The 17,460-nt window shown below is 43.9% G+C and overlaps 1 pseudogene; it reads left to right on the forward strand.

Annotated features, from left to right (window-relative positions):
* The first annotated feature begins 13,167 nt into the window (after nucleotides 1-13,167).
* Nucleotides 13,168-13,275, forward strand: LOC129697730 (U2 spliceosomal RNA; annotated as a pseudogene).
* The last annotated feature ends 4,185 nt before the right edge of the window (nucleotides 13,276-17,460 follow it).

The raw sequence follows: 17,460 nt of genomic DNA on the forward strand, positions 1-17,460 counted from the left end.
CTCCTCAGGCAGGTCGATCCATATACCCACTGCCCTATGTGTGAGAAAGTTCCACTTGGGTTCCTATTAAATCTTTCTGCTCTCACCTTAAACCTCTGTCTGCTGGTTCTTGATTCCCCTACACTGAGTAAAGGACTATGTGCATTGAACCTATCTATCCCCCTCATGTCTAACTGTAATAATCTTCTTTAGACATCAACAGCTGCAGAACAGAGGTATCCACTGTATTGCAGACCAACAATAAGTGTCCTCACATTATTAAATAATAACATTATAACATTATATACTCCGATATAATACCTACATACAAATATATCATCCCAGATCTATACACATGAACCTCTTTTACAACACTCCTCAGAACTATACCATTCCCCAATGCAAAGCTGCCCTAAAAATTTCTAAGCATCCCTGCTACAGGCTGGCATTTATAATCAGATAAATCACTTTGCAAGATTACAAGGCACATATAAGCAGTGACAAAAGACTGTCAGTAATTGTGGAGATAATGTAGCAAATTCTTAAGTGAATGAAAAAATGTGTTTGTTATAATCTTGAAGTTCTTAGCAAAACATCACGATACAAAGCTTTCCCAAGTCCTTGCCATTTTACTTTCATCTGTTTAGACTTTAGAGAAACAGAGAGGAAATAGGCCCTTTGGTCCACCGAGTCCATGCCGATCAGCCAACACTAGCACTAGCACTAGCACTAGCCTACACACTGGAGACAATTTGCAATTTTAATGAAGCCAATTAGTCTACAAACCTGTACGTCGTTGGAGTGTGGGAGGAAACCAGAGCATCTGGAGAAAACCCCCACGGTCACAGGGAGAATGTACAAACTCCATACAGACAGCACCTCTAGTCAGGATCGAACCCGGGTCTCTGGTGCTGTAAGGCAAGCAACTCTACTGCTGATCCACTGTACCACCCCTAAGGTAGTGTGTCCATTGAGCTTTCATTGTGTCATTGTTTAATACCTTTGATGAGCTATTGAGAGGGGCAGAAACTTGCAATCTTGCAAAATGATTTATGCGGTTACAAAGAAAATGTTTGATATATGCAGCATCACTATCATTCATTGTCATTTACAAAAAATAGAAACCTGACCATTAAAAGCCAAATTTATGTTCCAAAGATTTACATTGTAGCCCAGATGCCATCAGCATATTAGCAACCTCTCCCCAATGCTCAAGTCTGTCTGAAAATTTCCCACTAAACTAATGCCACTACTTTAACTGGTTAACAACTAAACACATTTACATAATCATGTCACCCATCCTATTTTGCAAAACAATTTGGAGAAATCTGAAGACATTTTCAGTTTTGTAAAGATTTGTAAAGAGTGGAAATAAATATCAGTGTCCACGCTCAAACTGTATCCTTTTGGCTTTGCTGCAGAGCGAGATTGAGTGGGCGTCCTCCAGGTCAACTCCCCAGAGCCTGTCAATTGTGCAGCCTAAATTTCTTTCCCAGATTATTCAATTGTTGTTCCATCTGTGTCCACATCAGTTATTGCTCACCAAAAAGTTTGAAACTAATACAGTGATTTCTCAAGTACCGGTACTTAACTCGAACAACTTTTACATGGAGAATATCTTCAGACGCCCTTATGAGAAATAGAATATGTTTAGGTCTTTCCAATGAAAATTTGTATGGCAGATGTAAAAACATTTCAACAAGCAGTTAATAACCCATGAATGAAAACAAGAATTGAACCTAAAATAAGTAAGTGAAATTGTGAAGTTGCAGCCCAACCAGGGACATAAATGATGTTGATTGGGAAAAGGACTAATAGTTCTCTGAGAAACCAAATCTAGACTGTATGTGTGTGTCATTTATGTTACTGTGTAAATATTACTAACATAACAAGTCATAGTTTCAGGACGTATTTTGCATCATTAGTTAAAAAAAACCCAACAATTTTGCGACATTAGTTTAACAAAAATCCAAACGTATGTTTTTATTTTGTTAACATCCTCACAAATGTTTCTGCTTGTGTCAGCGGGTTTTCAGTTTCTTTCAAAACAACACTCTACTGAGTAGATGCCAGTTCTGACATGGGAAGAGGGACACAGCAAAGACAGTGAAACACTGCTTGTATTTGGAATTACGTGTGTTAGAAGTGGGAATGTGGGGGCCTGTGAAGCGAGCTGATGCTGCTGGCTGCACTCCAGTCAGCACTATTCACAGGCTTGTTCTCATGGCTTTCGATTCCGGGGTTCAAGAAGCAACATCAAATGAGGTAACATGTTATGAATGTCACAGAAATATGTGTTTTTATAGAACTCGGTTTCGATTTCCCCCTGCACATTTGATCACAAGAAGAAGCTTGACCCACTGCCCACTGGATTGCTTATGGCTTTAAACAGGTGCCATCTCAAGCCGCCTTCTTTCTTCACCTCATAATTAGAAATGTTGATACTTTGAGCAATTCCAGAAACACTGGGAGTAGTCATTATCCATTTGACCAAGGCAGGTGAAAGTTGAATATGCACTTAAGATTTACATATAAAAATCAGAATAATGAACTATTATTAATCACTGCCCCACCTCACCTCAAACATGTCATAGAGTCAAGACAGATACAAAATGTGGAATGGAATGGAATACTTTATTTTCACATGTGACAAGGAACAGTGACATTCTTTGCTAGCATACCCAAGGTATGCAAATAGTTGCCCCATAAATGGCACTGACAAGGTTACAGATTACCACCCCGTCGCCCTCTGAGTAAATCAGCGGGTCAAGCATTATCTCTGGAGAGCACGGATAGGTAATGTTTCGCGTGAGGACCTTTCTGCAGTACCGAAACATCACCTCTCCATGTTTTCCAGAGATGCTGCCTGACCCACTGAGTTACTCCAGCGTTTTGTGTTTTTCTTTGGTACACCAGTATCTACACTTCCTTATTATTACATGTCATAGAGTCACTATATCATCCACCAAACAGCATTTCCCCCATTAACTAAAAGATCCTTCCAATCCCATTTTCATTCCTCATTCAAATACAGGTGTCAAATATTGATGCAAATTAATTTACTTAAAAACATTTGACATTGTTTAAATCAAATCAACAATCTCCCGAGGGGCCGCTGCGACTGTGTGCGCCACCATCTTGGATTAATGAAACCAAGATTTACAATATTATCCGATATTTTAACTGAATTGAATTCCTTAATCTTATACTCTCTTGCAGCAATTTTACTTTTTGGAAACAATGATTACATTTCCAGTCCAGATCCAAAAGTAATTTTGTTGTTGTTGTTGTGCTTCACCCCACATTATTATGTTTCCCCTGTGAGCATTCTTTGTTTACTGGTCTGTACTATTTCATATTTTGAAGTTACCATTCTGGGAAATAATAAATCTGATAGAAAGGATGTTTGTACCATGACAACAAAAAATGACCCTTCAATTTTCTAAAAGTTTAGAATAGAGCATAGAATCATAGTGAAAGCAGCAATATTACAAAGATGGACTGTTAGAAACACTTATGAGTGTGAACTTCAATACCTAAATGTGTATGAAGCTGGCCGTGGAACATGGTGTGGAGATATAACTATATTTACAATAAAACATTAGGACTTAATTAAGGTTGCAGTTTATTCTGGTCTAGCAACAGCATGGGAAGAACAAGTACGCACGATTACACTTACATGCCTTTGTCCACATTGATTAATTTGTCTATCATACATAAATATGCACCATTACTTTCGCTGTTTGAAAACAAGTGTGTCAATGTATATGCATCTACTACAAATTATGTTTGTTGACTGGCTTTCTCAATTATTTCAACCTTCTCAGCTTTGCTAGTCTCTGATTTTGTACCAGTACTGATCTAGAGCAATGGTTCTTAACCTTTTTGGCATACACGCCTACGCGAACAAAATACTGTATGTGCTATGTAATTTTGTTAGTTCCTAAAAATGGGCTCAACAAATGGATTTGTTATTTATGACCCCTTCATGTTCCCCGATAAAGCCCCAAACCACCCCCCCCCCATGGGGGTCCTGACCCCCAGGTTAAGAACCACTAATCTAGGGAATGCATAGCCTTCTGGCTGAAGTCATAGCTGTTCTCTAGCCCTTCAACAGTTGGTAATTCTGTGGCGATGTTCGGAATGGATTAATCGCATATGTCCTTTCAGTATCTGGACATGTCTTTTGCAGATATCATCTGGTTGCTGGGGATATGTCTGAATATCTTTTAGAAACATAGAAATAGAAATTAGGTGCAGGAGTAGGCCATTCGGCCCTTCGAGCCTGCACCGCCATTCAATATGATCATGGCTGATCATCCAACTCAGTATCCCGTACCTGCCTTCTCTCCATACCCCCTGATCCCCTTAGCCACAAGGGCCACATCTAACTCCCTCTTAAATATAGCCAATGAACTGGCCTCAACTAAAACCCTCTGTGGCAGAGAGTTCCAGAGATTCACCACTCTCTGTGTGAAAAAAAAATGTTTTTCTCATCTCGGTTTTAAAGGGTTTCCCCCTTATCCTTAAGCTGTGACCCCTTGTCCTGGACTTCCCCAACATCGGGAACAATCTTCCTGCATCTAGCCTGTCCAACCCCTTAAGAATTTTGTAAGTTTCTATAAGATCCCCTGTCAATCTTCTAAATTCTAGAGAGTATAAACCAAGTCTATCCAGTCTTTCTTCATAAGACAGTCCTGACATCCCAGGAATCAGTCTGGTGAACCGTCTCTGCACTCCCTCTATGGCAATAATGTCCTTCCTCAGATTTGGAGACCAAAACTGTATGCAATACTCCAGGTGTGGTCTCACCAAGACACTGTACAACTGCAGTAGAATCTCCCTGCTCCTATACTCAAATCCTTTTGCAATGAAAGCTAACATACCATTCGCTTTCTTTACTGCCTGCTGCACCTGCATGCCTACCTTCAATGACTGGTGTACCATGACACCCAGGTCTCGCTGCATCTCCCCCTTTCCCAATCGGCCACCATTTAGATAATATTTTCAAAGCCATATAGCCCTGTCCCACTTAGGTAATTTTTCAGGCGACTGCCGGCGACTGTCAAGTTGCCGGCAGTCGCCTGAAAAACCGACAACTAGAACGGTAACTGTCAGAGTGGGAACACACACACACACACATCGCTTCCTTCACCAGCCCATTATGTAGGCAGGGGACAGGGCAAGCGGGAGGAGCGCTGTCTGAGTGAAATTCACACGGTGCAAAGCCAAGATGATACAGACACACACCACGTTTAACAGGAAGGTTGGTGCTGTAATTAAGACGGCTAAAGTACAGTGTTAAGTAAGTCCTTTAAATGAGGGGGGGAGAAGGAGGGAGAAGAAGTGGAGACAACTTTTAAGAAGCCAGAGATACACGGCTGTGAAGCTCGGCGGACATTTAACATTACCGGTCGGTTATCCTTGGTTCTGAAAACTACTGCTTACGTTTTTTTCTCCCAATGAGCGAATGAAATTCACCGGTCAGCACCGGCTACAACCTTCGACTCCTGGCAACCCACTAGGACCTCCTGGCGACCCACCTACGGCACGAGAATTCTCGCTACTCTTCATTCTAGTCGCCACTAATTTATCAACATGTTGAAAAATTTGTGGCGACCATAATGAGGCCACGACTAGTTCCCAGAATGCGGAAACTCCTCACGACCATGAAGGCGACTCCCCGGCAACCACCCGCGAACATGTGGCGACCATGTGGCGACTGCATAGTCTCCTGCAGTTGCCTAAAAAGTCACCTAAGTGGGACAGGCCCATAACAAGTAACGTTTTGGACTGCAGGAAAGATATCAAAACATGCTAGAAACACTTAGCGGATCAGGCAGCATCTATGGAACAGGAAACAAAGTTACGTTTTCAGTTCAAAAATCCATCAGTAAAGACACTTCATCAGAACTGTCAAACGATTTGCAATGAAGGATCTTTGACCTGTAAAGTTAACTATTTCTCTTGCCATGTACACTGCTTGACATGCAAGTGTAGCCAGCAGTTTCTGTTTTTAAGATTTCTAGCAAGTAAGGAGTGTTGATTTTCGATTACCTTTAGATTACATACTTGAATTACTGCACTAGTGTACGATTTCTGATACTTCATTGGCTGAGGAGTTGTGAATGGAATTGAACCGTGTGTAATCATGTTGAACTTCCACATCTGACCTTATCAAACAAGGAAAATCATAGATGAGGCAGTTAAGATGATTGGGCCGAGAAGATTGTCCTGAGTAGCTCCTGTAGTGATATCTGACCACAACTGCCACCACCTTCCACCCTGCAAGGTATGACTCCAGTAGTTGGAATTGAAATCCTACTGGATTCCAATGACTTCATTTTTATGAGAGTGGATGCCACAGTCAGTCAGATGTTGCCTTGGTTTACCCTTGCCGAAAAGGCAGCATTAGTCAAAAATATTGCTCACTATCAATTAGGAATCCAACACTGCCTATCAATTCTGTCTATAGATGCTGCCTGACCCGCTGAATTACTCCAGCATCTGCAGTTCTTTGTGTCTCCAATGAGCAATAAATGTGAGCCTTATTTGTGATACCCAGTTCCCAAAAATGAATAAAATAAATAGTTAAAATGTCATTTAAAATTCAGAATTAAGAGCAACAAAGGAAGAACAAGAGGCGTTTACATCATATAATCCTGCACAGACCTACAATGCCCTATTTGTTTATATAACACACATAAATACACCACACATTCTGGAAGAAATCTTTAACATGTGTTTCCTTCTTGTTTCTTTTCTGGCGGTGTATGGAGACAAATTGAATTTATAAAAGGAAAATAGACCAGAATTGGAAAGGAAAACAGTGCATAGTGATGCTTTGCATTTACATGGAGTTGGAATAAACCCAAATGTGTGGTTGCCATTCAAATGATTGTGTTATGATTCATAAGATTCTAGAAAAATAAAATGACACATCAGCCGAAGGTCATAAGCAAGGCAGCATGTCCATTGTAAAACACCATATGCTGGAGGAACTCAGCGGGTCAGGCAGCATTTGTGCAGGGACAAACAGGTGATGTTTTTGTGTTGGAACCTTTCTTCAGATCCTTTATAGATGCTGCCTGACCTGCTGAGTTCCTTCAGCATTTTGTGGTTTACTCAAAATTCCAGCAACTGCGGTTCCTTGTATCTGCAGCACAGTGTCATGTCATTATTTCATTAGGTCAAAGGGACCCACTTAACATTTGAAGCCATAGTCAATGAACACTGTAGAAATCCTCATGTTCAGGTATGAGAAAAAAGTGACAGTGGCTGTTGAAAGCAAATCTTCTGCTGGCTTTAGCAAGGTTTACACCTCTCCTTCAATGTGCATGGTGCCTGACCAATGGTGATTATTATCTTCAGCAGGGCTATTTGCGGAAGTCCATCTGTAAGCTTGATGATGAGCATGCAGAGTCTGTCGACCTGTTCATTCATGAGCACGCAGCAACACTGCTGAATAACAGTGAAAACTCTTAACTTTGTTAGTTTTCAATGTTTGTCATTACATTGACAACTGTAACTTTATCCTTAATTGTAAGTTCTAAGTAAAATGAAAATAGCTCTCTCTCTCTCTCTCTCTCTCTCTCTCTCTCTCTCTCTCTCTCTCTCTCTCTCTTTTTTTATAACATTAAAACAGGCATCAAATAGATTAAGGTTAATTAACATGCCAATTGGATTACAATGAGGTTACTCTTTTTTTTAAAGATGAGGGACTGGGAAAGGTTGGATTTACAGGAGTCGTAGCACAAACCCCCCTGGGTGTTAACATGGAAATGCAGCAAACAATATGGAAAAGAAAAGCTACATGATGACATTGAAGTATATTATACATTAATAATAAAAGGCATGTAAGTCCCCGTCTTGAGTACTGAGTAGTTTTGAACTCCATATTTAAGATATTTTCATATTTGAAGACAGTTTACGAGACACCGCTGGGATAAAGAGACTTCCCTATAAGGAGTGACTGAAAATCAGACTCGTCTGTTCTTATTTTCAGATTTCACATGAATATTGAGCCAATGGAAACATCAGATTTATAACAGTCCCAGTCAGACCCCACAAACATTAGACAGCTTCCACTCCCAGTATCCTGTTTCTATTGCCAGGATATTCATTTGTAAATGTAAACTTTGTGATTTTATACCATTGTTGGCACCATGCTGCTTTGTAATGTAATGATGGTTGAGGGATCAGTAGCCCTTACTGATACCACAGAATCAAGCATTTGAATGCCCTTTTTATAGAATAGAATGCCTTTTATTGTCATTCAAACAAACAAAGGTTTGAATTAAATTTTGTTCCCTGCATTCATATCAGCAAAAAAAAACACATAATTAACACAGTTTCACACAAACATCCATCACAGTGAATCTCCAAACACCTCCTCACTGTGATGGAAAGGCGAAAGTCTTATCTCTTCCCTGATTGAGACTCTTGATGTTAAAGCCCCAGGTGGGCGATGGTAAGTCCCGCGGCTGATTAAGCCGCGTCGGGTGATGAAAAGCCCTGCGACGGGCTGATTCAAACCCCGCGATTCGGGGCGGCTGAAGTTGCCGTTGCGGGAGCTCCCGAAAAATGGTCTCCTACCAGGGACCTGTGAGCTCCCGATGTTAACGTACACAGGGCCTGCTGCCGAAGCCTCCGAAGCTCCGAAGTCGGGTCGCAGCCACTGCGCCACCACAGCCTCCGAAGTCAGCCAACTCCGTGATGGTAAGTCCACAGGCTCTGCGACCGGAGCCATCAGATCGATTCCAGTTGGAGGCCGCCAGCTCCACGATGTTAGGTCCCAGCGAAACTGAGACACGACAAGTAAAAGGTCGCGTCCCCGTTCAAGGAAGAGATTAAAAAAGTTTCCCCAACCCCCCCCCCCCCCCCCCCCACCTCCCATATGCACAACTAAAAATAAACCAAAAACATACCCCTAACAAGATTCAAAAAAGACTCCACTATCTTTTAGAGCCCTATCTAGCTCTCTCTTGAAAGTATCCAGAGAACCGGCCTCCACCGCCCTCGGAGGCAGAGAATTCCACAGTCTCACAATTCTCTGGGTGAAAAAGTGTTTCCTAATCTCCATTCTAAATGGCTTACCCCTTATTCTTAAACTGTGGCCCCTGGTTCTGAACTCCCCCAACATCAGGAATACGTGTTTCTTGCCTCTAGCGTGTCCAAACCTTGAAAAATCTTATATGTTTCAATAAGATCCCCTCTCATAGAAACATAGAAAATAGGTGCAGGAGTAGGCCATTCGGCCCTTCGATCATGCACCACCATTCAGGAACAATCTTCTTGCTTCTAGCCTGTCCAACCCCTTAACAATTTTGTAGATTTCTATAAGATCCCCCCTCAATCTTCTAAATTCTAGCAAGTACAAGCCGAGTCTATCCAGTCTTTCTTCATATGACTTCATTTGATAAGGTTAATTATCAAATGCTTTCTGAAAGTCCAGGTACACTACATCCACTGGCTCTCTCTTGTACATTTTCCTATTCACATCCTCAAAAAATCCCAGAAGATTAGTCAAGCATGATTTCCCCTTCGTAAATCCTTGCTGACTATGACCGATCCTGTTATTGCTATCCAAATGTGCTCCTTTTTCATCTTTTATGATTGACTCCAGCATCTTCCCCACCACCGATGTCAGGCTAACTGGTCTATAATTCCTTGTTTTCTCTCTTTCGCCTTTCTTAAAAAGTGGAATAACATTAGCCACCCTCCAATCCACAGGAACTGATCCTGAATCTATACAACATTAGAGAATGTTCACCAATGCTTCCACGATTTCTCGAGCCACTTCCTTAAGTACCCTGGTATGCAGAACATCAAGCCCTGAGGATTTATCAGCCTTCAGTCCCATCAGTCTACCCAACAACATTTCCTGCCTAATGTGGATTTCCTTCAGTTCCTCTGTCACCCTCTGGCCCCTAGTACATCAGCAAGATTGTTTGTGTCCTCCTTAGTGAAGATGGATCCAAAGTACCTGTTCAACTCATCTGCCATTTCCTTGTTCCCCATAATAAATTTTCCCTTTTCAGTCTTCAATGGTCCAACTTTGGTCCAAACTTATTTTTCCCTCTTCACATACCAAAAGAAGAGGACATGTAGGCAGAGAGAGAGAAATTGAGAATAGGAGGTAGCCTCTTTGCAAGAGCCATGTGGGAGTCGGTGGGTTTGTAGTAGATGTCAGTTGATAGCACATTCCTTGTGATGGAGATAGAGAGATCAAAATAGGGATGAGAGACGTCGAGATAATCCAAGTGGATTTGTGAGTGGGGTGGAAGTTAGTGGTGAAGTTAATGATATCAACGAGTTCTGCACAGGTGCAGGAGGCAGATCTGATGTGGCCATCGAGATAGTGTTGGGAGATGGTGCCAATGTACTTCTGGAACAAGGACTGTACAGTTCAATGGACAAAAAGAGCCTAACCAAGGCCCATGCTGCACATTTAACATGTGAAAGGTGCGAGAAGTCAAGAGAGAAGTTGAGGGCGAGAATACGTTACGCCAGGTGGAGGAAGCTTAATAAAATGAAACTGATTGGATCTCCGTTCAACTGGATACAGAATTGGCCTTCATGGTAGGAAGCAGAGGGTGGTGGTCAAGGTTTGTTTTTCGGACTGGAGGCCCATGACCAGTGATGTGTCTCAGGGGTCGATCAACCCCGAGTAAAGGGGAGAGAGAGGGACCAGCAGCTGCTTCCAGGCAACGGGCTCCGCAGCCGGGATTCCCTCAGCCGTTCCCAGTGCATTCAAACACCAGCGGGTCTCCGGGCTCCGGGCTCCGGTCTGCCCAAGTGTGCATGGCCGATGATAATCCCGCTCCTGATATCACCAACACACCGGGTGCCGGAACTCCAGGTTCTCCTGGGCTAAAAGCATGTCCAGTCCCTTAATAAGCACCAGTCCCAGCATCGAGCATTGCGGTTACCCCACTAGTCACTGCCTGCCATTCTGAAAGGGACCCATTAATCCCTAATGACTCTCCCTTGTCCATTTTTCTAGTTACCTGCTCAAAACATTCCAGAAGATTAGTCAAACATGATTTCCCCTTCATGAATCCATGCTGACTCAGACCAATCCTGTTACTGCTTTCCAAATGTGCCGCTATTTCATCTTTTAGAGTAGACTCCAGCATCTTCCCCACCTCCGATGTCAGGCTAACTGGTCTAGAATTTGCCATTTTCTCTCTCCCTCCTTTCTTAAATAGTGGGATAACATTAGCCACCCTCCAATCCACAGGAACTCATCCTGAATCTATAGAATATTGGAAATTAATTATCAATGGGTCCACAATTTCTCGAGCATCTCCTTAAGTACCCTGGGATGCAGATCATCAGGCCCTGGGGATTTATCAGCCTTCAGTCCCATCAGTCTACCCAACACCATTTTTTCCCTAATGTAAATTTCCTTTAGTTCCTCCGTCATCCGAGGTCCTCTGGCCACTAGTATATCTGGGAGATTGTTTGTGTCTTCCTTGGTGGTCAGATCCAAAGTACCTGTTCAACTCATCTGCCATTTCATTGTTCCCCATAATAAATACACCTGTTTCAGTCTTCAAGGGACCCACATTTGTCTTAATTATTTTTTTCCTCTTCACATACCTAAAGAAGCTTTTACTATCCTGCTTTATATTCTTGGCGAGCTTACCTTTGTCTTTTCTCCCCGTATTGTCTTTTTAGTTATCTTCTGTTGCTCTGTAAAAATTTTAAAGAGTTATTAATGTTTTAAAAATGTTGAGATTCACTTTGCTGCCCCTGCTGGTGGGAGGGGGGGAGGGAGTGTTTGCAAGATGGGGGAAGTGAGAGGGTCACGTCTCTCAGTCTGAGCTGTGAATAACACTGTACACATGTCCACTAAACTGTGAGTGTGGTTTTACTGACCTTGAGTGCCCTCAATGTGGTTTGAAAATGGAAATGTGGTTAGTTTGAAGTAAAAGCACTGCAAATGGTTGGTGGGGGTTTGGGTAGAAGTAAAGGCACTGCCAATGGTTGGTGGGGTTTGGGTTGAAGTAACAGCACTGCAAATGGTTGGAAGTCTAAACTTGACAACTTCCTGTTTGCATTGTATATTGATTTTACTTCGGAGTCACGTGAGTGACTTCGTGAAGAACCCCGCTTCCACGCATGCGTGTCATATCGCTACACGCATTGCAACGAGTCACACAAGGGGGAACGGCGTTCCCCAAGCGGGAGAATTTGAAAGTCGGGAACAGCAGGTAAGCGACTCTGCATTCCTTTTTTACTACTTACTTTTAGGTGGCTGCCGAAAGCCGGCGGGGAGACCCGTGGAGGGCGAGCAGCCAGCAGCAGCAACAGCACGAGTTTCCCTGGAGGGGAACAACCTGAGCCCGACTTTGCTCCCGCACCGGCAAAATTCACCTCTCGGCCGGGCGGGAAGCAAAGTAAAAAAGGTCCCGTATGCCAGTCTCAAGCGAGACTGGCTTGGGAGCAGTCGGTAGCAGCCAGCGCAGAGGCTGCGGGACAGACAGCTCGGACCAGCGAGGGGCTCGGAACACTCAGCGAGTGCAGCGGCACTGATGGAGTCGGAACGGGACGTTCGGGCTGAAAACCTTCTTCAAAAGGTAAGGCCCAGGGTCCAGGGGATCCATAGGTACAGCCGGGGTTACCGGCTGCGGAACTGCCGCGAAGGACCAGGCCCGTGAACACCGGGGTCGGTCCAAGCGGCTCGAACCCGACACAGGGAACGACGGTCACCAGCGGGAGAAGGAAAGTCGGGAACAGCAGGTAAGAGACCCTGCGTTTCCTTCAACTTACCTTCTAGGTGCAGACATGGACCAGGTCCATGTAAGGCCAGCGGGAGAACCACGGAGGAGCGGCAGCGGCAGCGGCAGCGGCAGCGGCAGCGGCAGCAGCAGCGGGAGCCGGCAGCTGCAGGAGCACCGGCAGCTGCAGCAGCACTAACAGCTGCAGGAGCACAGACAGCGGCAGCAGCACAGGCAGCAGCAGTGGCAGCTGGCACTTCGTGAGGAGCTGGCAACGGCAGGAGCAGCATGGGCACATCGATTCCCGGAGAGGGAAAAACACCTGTGCCCAACTTCGCTCCAGCACGGTGAGAAAGTTCATTTCTCGACAGCAAAGGACTTTGCAGTTGACTGGCTGCAATCTACTACAAGGGACCAGTATGTGAGTACCAGGGTCAGTCCCATCGGGGTTTTAGTTACAATAATCGCTTCTCGGCTTTTTGGCTAAGATCAAGTGTAGTATCTGTTCTTATCAGTTTAATATCTGATACACCCCTTATCTACGGACCATATATATTAAATAAAAACTATAGTAGCTGTTATCATCAGTTTTAATGTCTTATATGTCCCTTAGCTAAGGACCATATAAGTAGGAGTGCCCAGTATTGAGGGCATTAGAGTGGGGTTGACCGGCTGCAACGACCACTAGGGACCAGTACCGTCAGTACGGGGGTTGGTCCCAGGGGTCTAAGATAAAGGAGCAGCCAGGAGTGCTGAGAGCGTTGAAGCCAGGTTAAAGGAATAGATGGAAGCAGCTGTGCCAGTTATCCCCCTCACCGGCCATATCCACTTCACGGAAGGAAGGACAAAACTGGAGAAGGAGTACCATGGAACAGCGGGCAGCCAGCAGCAGCCAGCGGCACTTGGATCAACCGTAGTGGGATCAGCTGTGCCCGATGTCGGCCCCGCACCGGCCAGATCCATGTGACCGAGCGGTAGGCTAGACACAAATTAAACAAGGTAGTGGACTCAGAAGGGTCCGACTTTGCATAAAACCGCCGGCAACCAGCGCCCGAGAGGGCTGGAGCGGGAAGAAGCGGTGTATGGAGCCTTGCTCCAACGTGATAAAACCACAGCAGTACCTCTTTGAGGGCTGCACAATGCTTCTACCCCATCAGAGGGGAGCACTGTGGGTCAGTTCTGGGTTGACTTGCAAGAGGGGTCCGCAGAACAAAAGACAAGTGGGCAGCAGTTAAGCCCACATGGGTACCCCGTGTGGGACCCTAGAGATCTCTAACTCTATAAAAAAGAGTAGGCAGGACCCTGATGGGCCAGAGCCTGGTAATACAGCATCCCATGATCCTAACACAGCAGGGACTCTGCTGGACAGGGTGGCTGATTACTTTAGCCAAGTCAAACATGGGTAGACTTGGATCCAGGATGGCAATAGTATTACTATATGTCTGGCCACATACGCCAACAAGGAAAAAATTTACAAACACTGGCCAGACATCTGCCACCTGGCAACGGTGAGGCATTACAGGTGCCCAGTGTAAACCAATGCATTTGGCAGCATATGGACGAACATCAGGAACCAGGACCTCAAGATCCAGAGAACCTTCAAGGGATTGACGGAAGGCATCATAGCATACACCCGCACCCTGGACTAAACGTAGGTAACCAAAGACCATCAAGACGCACTAGATCTGTTTAATAATATGCAATATGACCTGAACTACAAGTGGAAGGCGGCCATTCAGCCAGCACTAGGACCCCAAAAATGCTACCATTTGCAAACAAAGAACCGTGTGTGGACTAAGCCAAGACACTGGGGCTCATTAAGGCCAGCGCAAGGGCCTATTTTGGAGCATGATACCAGCCACAGGCAAGGCCATAAAAAATGTGGCTCATACCAGTAGCAGTGTCAGAAATCAATATAACCTGCAGGATCCGTTTTAGGGTATGGCCAGGGCGGCCACCCTGGAAGATGCGGAAGCCTATACCTCCCACACAACCCCGAACAAGAAATATTAAACCAGAACCTTATTTTCTTCTGTTAAAATAGGGACCTACGAGGGTAGGGGAGTTTGCAACACTACAGTTATGTATGGTATATAATCACTACAGATTCATATAATCTCAGCAGTATTCAGGGTTATCTGATAGGGTTTTTTCTCATCCCAATAACCACAGTACATCATACACCAGAAGGGCATTTTGTCCTTACATAAACCAAACAATCTAAAACCCACATGGTGCTACAAGATTTGTACACGAAAGATTGGATTGAACATATTTATTAAAATAAAATAGAGTAGGGTTGCAGGATTATCATTGATTTAACCCTAAACACATTTGTTCTAGATATTTCATTTTAAGATGGATGCTCTTATTATTGATAAAGACTTGGTGTCAGTTGCGGGTTTCTATATGGCAGGCATTGACTCAATAGAGGAACTTTGGCAATATAGAGCTTACAAAAGGGGCAATCATTAGCCCCAATATTATGTACTAAAATTCGTAAACCAGCTTGGCATTGTTATGTAAATAAGCCATAGGGTGAGGTTTTCCCCCGTTCGGACCCATCAATGGGGTACTAGGGTAAATTCAACCACACTCGGCATCTGGAATTTTCAGAGTACCCGACTGACCTTCTCAATCATGGTTTTTCAGTCTTACAGGGGATGGTGTTAGAACCATGTTCCCTATGAACATTGCCAAAAAATTGTTGATTTATCCAGTGACTGGAGACTCCATGCCATAACACTATGGATTTATTGATTTGTAGAGTCTAACAGACCCACTACACTGTCAGACAGGACGATGAATCTCATCTCATCTGCACTAAGACTGTCAACACGGAAGCAGTACCTTGGACACATCAAGAAATGGGGCATATACTGCTTGGACAACAATCTCGACCAAAAGGCCAAAAACATTCTGGCCGTATTGGGATTTTTAACAAGCCTCCATTAGGATAATCGATGGAGCTACAGTGCCATTAATAGTGCCACATGTGCACTCTCCAATTACCTATCACAAGGATCGGAACGGCACGCGGTGGGAGCGCACCCCTGGTAAGCAAACCAGGTACTCCGAAATCTGGGACGTGGGTGTCGTTTTCTCAACATGCTGAGGAGCTTGTAGCTCATAACAGCGTTGTCACCTCAGTAACAGACCAGGAAGATGGTTATGCTCATGGTGTTATTTACCGCACAACAAGTCCAGCCATTAAGCAAACAGAGCCTGGACTCCCTGATCATCTCACCGAGAAACTGGTGTTGTCATACAGGATTTAATAAAAGAAAACAGATCGGGTTCCTCGGGTCTAGGGTTTGATTTTATGGTACACCCATATGGCAAACGACTGTGTATAACAAGACACATCTAACAATACATAGCATATACTCGGAACATTCGAGGTCAGAGTATGGAGTTGTTTATCTCTTACAAGAAACTGCATGATAGGGTCACGACTCAAACTATATCAAGGTGGCTCAAAATGGCAGGAATAGACACTGATGTTCCAACTCTCATTCCACCAGGACTGCAGCAACATCCGCAGCAATATTGTACAGGTACCCACAGACCAAATCCTCAGAATGGCAGGAGGGTCATTTTAAAAAAGGGTTTTTTCCACAGGTTGTATAATAAACCAGTTTATTTGGAGCCATCATTGTATTAAGAAAACATTTTAGGTTCAACAAAATAATTTGCCCGATAGGTTACAGGGTTATGATTCTCAAATTTTTAAAAAGTGTTATATTTTTTCGTTATACCACACAACTCTTTGTATAATTGTGTTTTAAAACTACTAATGATGCTCTCTCCCAATACCCAAGGCAGTTGTGAAGCATGGACTCGTTCCACGGCATGAGGTCACAGAGCTTTGAAATCTTCACGAAGTCACTCACGTGACTCCGAAGTAAAATAGTAAGATTAAACGAGAACTTACCAGTTTGAAGTTTGATCTGTATTTTATGAGGAGTTACGATGAGGGATTTCGTGCCCTCCGCTCCCACCCTCGTATGATCATATCAAAAACTGGTATCTCTTTGATAATCTTACTATGTTAGATCATTATAGGTTCCTGTGACCTCACACCGCTGCTTTGAAGTATGACACGCATGCGTGGAAGCGGGGTTCTTCACGAAATCCCTCATCGTAACTCCTCATAAAATACAGATCAAACTTCAAACTGGTAAGTTCTCGTTTAATCTTACTATTTTAGATATAGCCACTTACGGCTGTGATTTTTTGGCCATCTTACTCCGTCCCCCTCCGCTCATCAGGTGCAGAGGATTCTTCCCATCAATGAAAAATAAATGTGTTATTATGTTTAAAAAAGGTTGAGAATCTCTCTCCTGTCAATCACTCCATGAAGGCCACACCTTTCCCGGTGGGAGGGGGAGGGGTTATAAAACCCAGAAGTGTGGGTGTGGCTCAGTCTGCATGCTGGGGGAGGGAGAGGTCACAACTCTGTCTGAGCTGTGAAGCAACTGAACACACTGAATGTGAAATGAACTGTGTGTGGTGTTTTGTGTGTTTTATGGTGGCTTCAACCTACTTGAAATGGTATGAAACTGCATTTGAATGTGGTGGCCTTGCACCCTTCATGAAATGGTATGAAACTGCATTTGAATGTGGTGGCCTTGCACCCTGCATGAAATGGGATGAAACTGCATTTGAATTTGGTGGCCTTGCACCCTGCTTGAAATGGTATGAAACTGCATTTGAATTTGGTGGCCTTGCACCCTGCTTGAAGTGGTCGGAAACT

The sequence above is a fragment of the Leucoraja erinacea genome, chromosome 5, assembly GCF_028641065.1.
Source record: "Leucoraja erinacea ecotype New England chromosome 5, Leri_hhj_1, whole genome shotgun sequence".
Lineage (NCBI taxonomy): Eukaryota > Metazoa > Chordata > Chondrichthyes > Rajiformes > Rajidae > Leucoraja > Leucoraja erinaceus.